Raw genomic sequence first — 11243 nt, forward strand, 5'->3', positions numbered from 1 at the left:
CATTAATGAATTTAATAAAGTGAACAGATTATTAGCTCCTAAAGCTAGTTATTTTGTTTTATAAATGTTTCAATATGCCAGATGTTTCATAAAAAATAATTTTTGATTATTTAACACGATTTATGAAGCTAGAATGCTCAACTTTTATTTCTGTGTTAAAATTTAAGTGTTAAAAACCGTTAACAGACAAACAGAATTTACAGTTCAGTTAGCAGTCACTGAATGTGAAAAGAGTTCTTAAAATGCTCCTCTTCAAAACCATTCTGGTTCCCATAGAAACCAATGTGAGATCCTGGAAAACAAGGTAAGTTCTAAAATAATCACCATTATAAATACCCATTATATAAATGTAAATACAGGCAATTGAAATGATTTAGATGATTTTGAAATTGCATATCATTTCCCAAACCGTAATGATTCCTTCAGAATAGTTCTTGTCTGTCATATAAATACAGCATTTACAAAATTTTAAAAATTCTTATGATTTACTTGTGAGACCATAATCGCCTTTTCAAACAAGTCTTGGGCATGCAAATATCGATTTTTGAACATGTATTCTGGTGCAAGATGAGTCCATTTTGGCTGGGCTTTTACTTTGTGGTAGAGTAAGTACTTCTCCTTATTAGCATTTGAAATTTATAGGACTGTGTCTTTATTTGCTATTAATTGCTGCACACTGAGATCTAGATATTTCAGAGAGTTATTTTAAAATTATGATTTTCACATTTTAGTTGCCCAAGAATTTTTGTCATGAGAGAAGTGCCAAAAAGGCTTCCTCTGCTGAGATTGTGATGCTTCCCCAAGTTCAGACTCAACCGCTGGTATGGAGTACTCATTATAGTAACGAAGATGTAAGTGTGAGACATTCAGATAGAAAAGAGCAGCTAAACATCCTAAAGGAGTCAGAACACTTAGAGGAAAGGTTCCAGTGGTGAGAGGCAAACATTTCTATTTGGTGTGGTTATAAAAGGAATCACAACAAGTCATACTCATCACACAGGATTGTTAACCTGGATCAATTCTCTTTTACTTTGATTCCATCTAAACACTTGCTTTTTAATGTGGCCTCGAGCCCAGCAACATCAGTGTCATCCAGAAGCTTGTTAAAAACAGAATCTCAGCCGGCGCCGTGGCTTAACAGGCTAATCCTCTGCCTTGCGGCACCGGCACACTGGGTTCTAGTCCCGGTCGGGGTGCCGGATTCTATCCCAGTTGCCCCTCTTCCAGGCCAGCTCTCTGCTATGGCCCAGGAAGGCAGTGGAGGATGGCCCAAGTCCTTGGGCCCTGCACCTGCATGGGAGACCAGGAGAAGCACCTGGCTCCTGGCTTTGGATCAGCGCGATGCGCTGGCCGCAGTGGCCATTGGAGGGTGAACCAATGGCAAAAAGGAAGACCTTTCTCTCTGTCTCTCTCTCTCACTATCCACTCTGCCTGTCAAAAGTAAAAAACAAAACAAAACAAAAAAAAAAAACAGAATCTCAGGCTTCACAAAGATTTGACTGCATCAGAATCTGATTTTTAACAAAATCAGAAGAGATTCACAAGCATATTAAGGTTTAGAAGTATACCCACCCCAAATATTCACTCCAGAAAAATCACGTAAGCTCTATTCCAAATGAACTGATGTAAACTCTCAGAACCCACCAGGGTAGAAACTATAACAGGGAAAGGACGGACCACATCTGCATGTGGTATCTGCATAGCGTCTTGCTTAAGGCAGAATCTATAAGCATTGTTAAATAATTTTGGGGAAAGAGGATGAAAATATTATTTTATTTCAAACTGATATTTTATGTTTTTAAACAAAAATGGTTTTACATTTTAACTGCCCCCTCCATAAACCAAACCATTAAACATATTATACACAGAAATCAACCTCATATGAATTAAAGGTTTAAATTTAAGGCCTGACACTAGAACTTCTAGAGGAAAACACAGAGGAAGAAGCTTCGTGACACTGGTCTAGGCGATAGATTTTTGGCTAAGACTCCAAAACTACAGTCAACAAAAGCAAAAACAGACACGTGGGACTATACCAAAGGAAGACTGTGGAACAGGAGAAAATATTTGTAAATCATGTATTTTGTAAGGGATCACTATCCAACATACTAAAGGGACTGCTACAACTCAACAGCAAAATACTCAAGAATCTCCATTAAAAAAATGAACAGCTGACTTTAATAGATATTTCACCAAAGAAGACATCCAAATAGTCAATATATGAATGAAAACATTTTCAACATTACTAACCATCACAGAAATACAATTCAAAATCATGATGATACTTAACACTGGTTAGAATGATTGTTTTTTCAAAAAGATAACAAGTACTGATGAGGATGTTGAGATATTAGAACCCCTAAACTCTGTTAGTAGAAGTATAAAATGGCACAGCCTCTATGGAAAACAGTATGGAGGTTCTTCAAAAAGTTAAAAATAGAACTAGTACATGATCCAATTATCCAACATCTAGATATATATCCAAAGGAGCTGAAGTCAGAATTCAGAGAAGATATCTACATGCCCATCCTTGTTTATTGCAGCATTATTCACAATGCCCAAGACACAGAAACTACCTAAATGTCCACTGACTGATAAATGGATAAAAAAAAAAATGCAGTGTGTGTGTGTGTGTGTATGAATATTATTCAGCCTTTAAAAAAAGGAAGTCCTGCCATGTGTGATAACATGGAAGATTTTTTTTAAAAAGGATATATATCTTTAGTTAGATGGTTAGTTATTTGAAAGGCAGAGAGAGAGAGAGAGAGAGAGAGGCTTCCACCTGAAGCTCACTCCCTGAATGGCCACACAGCCAGGTCTTGGCCAAGCTGAAGCTAGAAGCCAGGAACTCCAACCTGGCCTCCCACATGGAAGGCAGGGGTGCAAGCACTTGGGTCATCCTCTCCTGCCTCCCCAGGCACTTCAGCAGGAAGCTGGATTGGAAGTGGAACCACGGCAGCTCCAATTGGCACTCCAAAGTGGGATGCAGGCAACACAAGTGGTAGCTTAACCCACTGTGCCACACTGGCCCTGAAGACATTATTCTAAGTGAAATGATCAGTCACAGGGCAACCACTGAGTGAGTCCACGTATATGAGGTTTCTAGAATAGTCCAATGGAAACAGAGAACAGAATGGTGGTTGTCAGGGGCTGTGGGCATGGGAACTGGGAGTTGTGCAGTAGGTATAAAGTTTCAGGTATATAGGATGAACACATTGTAGAAATCTGCTGTAAACATGGGAGCTATTGTTAACAATACTGTGTTGTACATTGAAAAATTTGTTAAGAGGGCAGATCTTGCATTAAACCTTCTTGCTAAAAACACCCTCCAAACATTTATCACAGTAGATTCAGAGCTAGCTCCAAGTGTACAGACTCTGCCTGCATACTTAGTGTCAACTGTTTTTTTTTTTTTTTTAAGATTTATTTATTTATTTGAAAGTCAGAGTTATACAGAGAGAGGAGAGGCAGAGAGAGAGAGGTCTTCCTTCCATCCGCTGTTTCACTCCCCAGTTGGCCACAACGGCCGGAGCTGTGCTGATCCAAAGCCAGGAGCCAGGAACTTCTTCCGGGTCTCCCACACGGGTGCAGGAGCCCAAGGACTTGGGCCATCTTCTACTGCTTTCCCAGGTCATAGCAGAGAGCTGGATCAGAAGTGGAGCAGCCGGGATTCAAACTGGGGCCCAAAAGGGATGATGGCATTGCAGGCAGCAGCTTTACCTGATATGCCACAGCATCAGCCCCATGTCCACTGTTCTAAAGACCTTCAAGATCTGCTTCAGGGAGAAGGGAGTAAGTTTTAGAGGTCCAAAAGAGAATGGAAATTTCAACAGGGAGCTATGGATTTCTGTGAAATAAGAGATTTCCTATATGGTTTGGTCTGTCCAATCTTTCAATATTCCCATTTTCTTCTAATAGAGCTTCACTTAGATTTATCACAAGTAATATTTGGACTTTTGATAATGGTTTTGCTAGCTGCCTAAAAACGAGGACATAGTAGGGAAAGAAGGTTCCTGAAATGTGCAGGAGCCCAACTTTGTGGCTACAACCTCATCTACAACTTACCTGTGAGCACTCAGCAAGAAGCTACAGCAATTGGCTGTGTTCTGGTTAGAGAAGGCAGACAGAGTTCTAGAGTCCTGAGCACAGCGAATGTTCAGGACTTCTTGTGACAAACACTGAGCTGTTGGAAACCACAGTCAGCTTTTCTTCCAGCTTTGAGGAGTTTCCACATTGCTGACGGGCAGGGCTGGCACTATCGTCCTCCTTTCTACTTCAAACTACATTATTCTGTGTCAGATGCCAGGCACCCTGCTGAATGTTTTATCTGCAGTAGCTCATTTAATTCTCCCAACAACCTAGTGAGGAAGGATATTTTTCTATTTTAACTTCAAAAACACAAAAGGAAAAAAAGGGGAAAAAAGGCACAAAGGAGAATTTCTTGGGACGCATACAACCAGTTAACAGCAGAGACTGAGTCTGACTGTAGGAAAAGGGACTCTGGGGTCCAAGCTTTTTGTGCATGGACTTCAAAATTTTCTGCACTAAAATAAATTTATCTTTTAATTGCATTTTCCATGAACTTTTTGAAGTACCCTTTAACACATTATGTCATATACTTCTTTTTTGGTACTGAGATACCTATATTTTCAGTAGTCAATACAAATCAAAATAGTTTTATAAGAGCTATTACTTTTTTTAATGTTTATTTTCATTTACTTGAAAGTCAGGCACAGAGAAAGAAAGGGAGAAAGCTAGAAAGAGAGAGAAAGAGAGAAAAAGAAAGAAAGAAAGAAAGAAAGAAAGAAAGAAAGAGAGAAAGAAAGAGTAAAGAAAGAGAAAGAATAAAGAAAAAGAAAGAAAGAGAATAGATAGATCAATCGATTGACCAATTGATCGATCGATCTTACACCCACTGGTTCACTTCCCAAATGCCTCCAACAGACAGGGCTGGCCAAACCAAAGTCAGGAGTCCAGGTGCATCCAGGAATCCCATGTGGTAGCAGGGACCCAAGTATTTGAGCCATCATCTGCTGCCCCCCATTAGCTGGAAGCTGGATGGGAACCCGAGTACAGAAGACTGGAACCGGCACTGTGTTATGGGATGCAGGCGTCCCAAGTGGTGGCTTGGCCCAATGAGCCACAATGCCCACCTCACCCCACCCCCGTCCTGCCACAGTGATAATACTTTTTAAAAATTACATCTAATTCTCTTTGTTGTCCAAATTTGTTCTCTATTTAGTTGTTCTGTTCTAGGTACTCCCATACATTCTGTTCACTTCCTACACAACGTTAAGATGGAGATTCAAATGGATTACCATGCTTCATTGTGACTTACTTGTTTACACGTCTCTGCATGGACTAGGAGCTCCTGAGGAAAATGGCCTCGTCTATCATGTTTGATGCACAGGGTTTGGTAGACGCTATGAACTAGGGTTGTTGAATGGAGGAATGGGTTTAAATATATAAAGACATGTGCAACAGATTTATGACAATACTAAATAACTTACATATATATCCCATAATAGCCACCCAAATCACATATCCATATATATTGCATACAGAGTCCCATGGAGTTTACTGCTATATTCAAATGCTATTAAACAATTTTTTTTTATTTTTAAATTTATAATTTTTTTAGCATTTTGCCACATGCACTTCCAATGCAGACATATACGTGCATCCATATAATACAAGCAAGTCTAAGGGATACATTGTGAACATAAAACACGTTACACATATCAACTTTGACCTTGCATTGCTTTATAATAACCGGCAAACCAGAGTCGGCCACCCCCTCCCCCCGCCGCCCAGCGCACAGACCCCGCCTGGAGGAGGAGTTTGGAGGTGGGAGCCTGCGCAGGCCCCGCCTGGGGGAGGAGTGTGGAGGTGGGAGTCTGCGCAGACCCCGCCTGGGGGAGGAGTGTGGAGGTGGGAGTCTGTATGCAGGCCTGCCTTTGGCTTGCCCAGCACCAGCGGAGGGCCTGCAGCTCCAGGCCCAGGGGATGGCTGGGAGGACGTGGTGAGGCATGCTGGCAGTCACTTCACTGCTCCAGATTCCCTTCCTCACTTACTAACCCGGTGAAGACGTTTCATTTTTTTACACACTGAGTCTGTTTCACTTAGGGAAACCTACCCCGGTCTAGAGTGGAGAGGAACAAAAAAAAAAAATATTTTTTTTTAAATTGTAATTCTTAATTAGTTTCTCCCCAGGAACCTTTTATTTAAGGTATACAAACCTGATGCAGGTCATCAATACAACTTTAGGAACGTAGTGATTCTCCCCACCCTACCCGCCCTCCAAACCCACCTGTCTGGGACAGCTAAGCCCGCAGGACGCGCTCGGCGGACCTCCGCTATCCCAGCATTCCGCGCGCCGCTCCCGCAGCTCTGGCCCCGCGTCTCTATGGTAGCCCCGGCGTCGTAAGCGGCGCTGTGGCCTCCTCGGTTGGGGTGGAGTGAGGCCTCCACGTTCCGTACTCACCTGCGAGGCGTCCTGCGCGGACGGGAGCGATGTCCGAGAAAAAGCAGCCGGTAGACCTGGGTCTCCTCGAGGAGGATGACGAATTCGAGGAGTTCCCTGCCGAAGGTAGCCTTGCGGGCCGCGCGGACGGCGACTCGGGCCTCGGCGGGAGGCCCGGTGTGGGGCGGCCGGCTGTGTGCCCGGCCGCGGGGTCGCGGTGCGGGGACCAGGGGCCCCTGCTTCCCCGTGGAGGAGCCGCCGCGGGCCTGGGCCCCGGCCCGGGGTCGGCGCGGTGGGCGCCTTGCTCTCCGGCCGGGGCCGACGCCGCCTCCCCGCCGCGGGCTCAGGGCTGAGCAGCCTGCCTCTGCCTCTGCGCCTTCGCCGGTAACGTGCCGCCCCCCGGGAGGGCTCCCCGCGTTCAGTCTGCTAGGACGGTCAGCCCGCCGCTGCCCGGTGTGGCCAGCCTCGGGGGCAGGCTTCGGGAGCCCCTACACCTTGTGCTTCCGTCTTGGCCTCGCGACCCGAGAGGAGCGCCTGCTGTCGGCTCTGCCTGGCCGCTGTCGGAGGGGAGCGGGTCTCAGGGCCGTGCTACGTGAACGCCGTCTGTCTGCACAGGTGCTGGGCCAGGCGGCGGGGCACCCGGCCCGGCCGACCCCCAGAGCCTCGGTTCCCGGCGAGGTTTCCAGAACTGGCCGCCTTCGTGGCTGCTGGTGAGGATGTGTGTGCGAGAGTGCGCCCTGTCATTTTGTTTCGTGGAGGAGAACGTTCGTGTGGGTCCTACACAGACCCCTGCACCAACCCGAGGTGCGTCTCCCTTCAGTCCTGGAGTTCATCGTGTATTGTCGGGATTGCTAGTTTTTCTGTTTAGATAGTGGGTTTCTCTGTGCAGCCCCCAACCCCCCCCCCCCGTCCCAACTTCACTTCTTTTTCTTTCTTTCTTTTTTTTTTTAAGATTTATTTATTTGAAAGGAAGAGTTAGAGAGAGAGGTCTTCCATCCGCTGGTTCACTCCCCAGATGGCCGCAACGACTGGAGCTGGGCCCCTCCGAGGCCAGGAGCTTCTTCCGGGCCTCCCTAGATGGCTCGGGCCATCCTCTGCTGGTTAGCTGGGAGCTGGATGGGAAGTCGAGCGCCGGGACTCCAGCCCGGGGGTGGATGCTGCTCCCCCCCCCCCTTCACTCTCAAGTTGGTTTATGTATGTTGTAGAAAACTGCTTGTTGAAAGCAGGATTTATTGTTTACTCAGGCTTCCTATTTGATATAGCAAGTATTTCTTATTTATCATTTACATGGCACAGTGTTGGGCACTTTATTTATATTGTGCAAGCTGGTGATCTCCATCGCCCTAAGGAAAGGAAACTGAGATAAAACAAAAAAACCTTGCTGTTAAGTAGCCAAGCCAGAATCTGAAAGGTCTGCCTTCCCAAATCCAGACTCTATCTCGAGTAACTTATTTATTGGTCTCCTAGCAGAATAATTTATCTTTAGGTTTGAATGTATAGATCCTAATTCATTCCGGAAACTTCATTCTAGAATGAGAAATAACATTTTAAATGCCTTAACTGTGTTCCTGCTGCTCTGCTTCTTTTGTTTATTATTTAGAGAAATTTCCTTAATATGAGTTTGTGAGATTTTGCTGATTACAGAATCAGCCTGTTGGGTGAAACCACTCAATATTTACTAACAAAAAACTGCTCTGATGACCCCGCCCCCCCCCCAAAAAAAAAACTTGGAAAATATCTCCAAAGGATTATTTCTCATTTAAAATTGTACATTTCTGTGGCTAGCACTGTGTCATAAAGCTAAACCTCCACCTGCAATGCTGTCATCCCATATGGGTGCCGTTTCGAGTCCCTGCAGCTCCATTTCTGATCCAGCTCCCTGTTAATGTGCCTGTGAAATCCTTGGGCCTTTGCACCTGCCTGGGAGACCCGGATGAAGCTCCGGGTTTCTGTCTAGCCCAGCCCAAGCTCTTGTGGCCGTTTAGGGAGTGAACTAATAGATAGAAAATGCCACTCTCTTTGTATCTCTGCCATTCAAATATATAAACATCTTTTAAAGAAATTGTACCTTTCTTTCATGTTTTGACCTGGTCATAGTTTACAGTCCTGGTTGCTATTCAAAGTATTATCCTTGGGCAAGCAGTCTCAGCATCGTGTGGGAGCCTGTTAGAAAGCGGCATCTCTGGGCTGGTGTTGTGAGGCAATGGCTTGAGCTGCCGCCTGCGGCACTGACATCCCTTCTGGGCCCTGTTCAAGCCCTGGCTTCTCTACTTCTGATCCAGCTTCCTGCTAATGCTCTTGGGAAAGCAGCGAAAGATGGCCCAAGTGCTTGGGCCCCTGCCACCCGTGTGAGAGACCCAGAGGAAGCTCCTGGCTTCAGCCTGGCCCAGCCCATGCCATTGGTAGCCATTTAGGAAGTGAACCAGCAGATGGAAGAGCTCGCTCTATGTAACTGCCTTTCAAGTAAATCAGTCTTTAAAATAATAGAAAAAGAAGGCATCTAATTCCTCAGTCTGGACTTTACCAGGACACCTAAACAGATTTCTGTGTACATTAAAGTTTGAATTTTTTGGTATTTCAGTGTTCAATTCAATTATTAATCCCTTGATTTTCTTTTACTTTCCCTTTTTTGGAAAATTCATTTTCTTATGATTGTCTTTATGGCAAATTAGCCATTAACAAACTTACTGATACAAATTAAAATTGCTGTTAATAAGCCAGCTTTGTAAGTCATCTGCAGGCTATAGAGGTTATTAATTTTAAAAGCTTCTTTGAGTCTCAGGTACTGCTAAAATATGATGCCCACTCTCCAGGGTATTTGTAGTTTAGAACTTCGTCACATTCAAGACGGTTATGAAATTATGCATTCATGTTTGATCAAAGGAGTGTTTTTGATATGTCTCATCCTTGCGAGGCTGTTTGGTCGGATGTCATTTTAAGGATGGGGATTCTTACTCTAACAAGAAAGCGGAGATAGCGTGTTTTGCTGGAGTCTTCATTTCTTCTGAGAAGCTCTTCAGTGTGCAGTGTAAAATCTGCAGTGCTTTTCTGAAGGCATGAAGGAACACATGCTGCTTTGATTCCCTCCTGCCCTTTGTTTAAGCTGTGAATCTGGGTGACACAGCAGTTCCTCCCAGTTATTCTAACTGGTGAGTGTTTAAACCACAGGTTGTGAAGCAGGAACTGCTTAAAAAAAAAATCATGGTTAGGATCTTTGTGGAATGCATTCTCCAATTTGACTAAACTAAGTATTGAAATATTTTTATTTAAAATTATTTAATATTATTAAAGTTATTAAATATTGAATATTTAAACATAGGATTATTAGGAAGACATTCAAAGCCCTGGGCATGATTGATTTTAGTATAATTTTGGAGGCCTTGACATGGTTAGAATTTGAGAGCCAAAGAGTGCCTAAAAGTCTAGAAAAGATTTCATGTTTCACCGTCACACAGGCTGTTGGTAGTAGAGTGGAGTCTAAAACTGAAGTACTTTTTAATTCATTTGAAATTTTGAATAGTTTTTCATATGAGATTTTTGAAGGTTTAAAAAATGTTTTCATTAATTTCTTCTGGGACAGTTGGAAGTGGGTGAGAGTAAAAGTGTGGAAAAAAAAGTACTTCAGAATATTCTCTTTTTATGCCAGAATTGAGTGGGGGTTTTTGTTTGTTTGTTTGTTTTTTAGGACATTTAAAATGAAATTGAGTTTGGCTGCAGCAGCAGTGTTCTGTAATTTTTATTTTTCTGTAAGCAGTGAAACTGCTGTATAGTCTGAAGAAATCAGGATTAGACAGACTACTACCCGCCTCTCCATCCTCTCACAGCCTCCTGGAGAAGTTGCTGGATAGATGTTGTTGATAGGAATCTCCGGGGAGGCAAACAGGCCATAATTCCCTAATGCTGCCTCAATTACGCTGGAATGTCTAAAGCACTGTAACCTGTGCCCCTTTCTCCCTCCCTCTCTCCCCATAACTCTGCCTTTCAGATGAATAAAACTATTCCTTAGGCCGGCGCCGCGGCTCACTAGGCTAATCCTCTGCCTTGCGGTGCCGGCACACCGGGTTCTAGTCCCGGTCAGGGCACCGATCCTGTCCCAGTTGCCCCTCTTCCAGGCCAGCTCTCTGCTGTGGCCAGGGAGTGCAGTGGAGGATAGCCCAAGTGCTTGGGCCCTGCACCCCATGGGAGACCAGGATAAAGCACCTGGCTCCTGCCATCGGATCAGCGCGGTGCGCCGGCCGCAGCGCGCTACCACGGCGGCCATTGGAGGGTGAACCAACGGCAAAGGAAGACCTTTCTTTCTCTCTCTCTCTCTCTCTCTCTCTCTCTCACTATCCACTCTGCCTGTCAAAAAATTAAAAAAACTAAGTAAATAAAACTATTCCTTAAAGAGAGATGGAAATTATTTGCAGTTATGTACAGTGTGAGGTAGCAACATTGGATCTTTCAAAAAGGATATGTAGAAAAGAGATTTCTCTGAGGTAGAAAATAAAGGTGTGTGTTTACAAGTATTTGACCTGTCAAATGGTCCTTGCAAATGCAGGTAGTTAGGGGCCTAACTATGGAAAGCTTTAAAGAAAATGACCAGTTTGTCTTCTTCCTTAAGAAGTGGGATTTTTTGTTTCTTTGCTTATGACAGTGATATGTGTGTGTTTTTAGGCAGTAGACTGTTTAGGAGACATGAACCCAGCAGAATTTGAAAAAATAGAGACTAAATAAAGGCTAATTAGCAAATTGTTGAAATAACTCAGGTGAATTATGGGGGAGCCTGAAGTGAGTTATT

The 11243-nt window shown here is 44.1% G+C and overlaps 1 long non-coding RNA gene across 2 annotated transcripts; it reads right to left on the reverse strand.

Annotated features, from left to right (window-relative positions):
- Positions 1–1835: 1835 nt before the first annotated feature.
- On the reverse strand, positions 1836–6392 carry LOC133749736 (uncharacterized). 2 transcript variants are annotated; one of them, XR_009864613.1, is made up of 4 exons: positions 6311–6392; positions 5339–5430; positions 4066–4358; positions 1836–3773 (listed from the first exon to the last, which is right to left on the reverse strand). It is a non-coding gene; the product is annotated as an uncharacterized LOC133749736 (long non-coding RNA). The 2 variants fall into 2 exon arrangements; XR_009864612.1 differs by lacking the exon at positions 4066–4358 and having other exon boundaries at positions 1836–3776.
- Between the last annotated feature and the right edge of the window lie 4851 nt (positions 6393–11243).

Source organism: Lepus europaeus, chromosome 20 (assembly GCF_033115175.1).
Source record: "Lepus europaeus isolate LE1 chromosome 20, mLepTim1.pri, whole genome shotgun sequence".
NCBI lineage: Eukaryota > Metazoa > Chordata > Mammalia > Lagomorpha > Leporidae > Lepus > Lepus europaeus.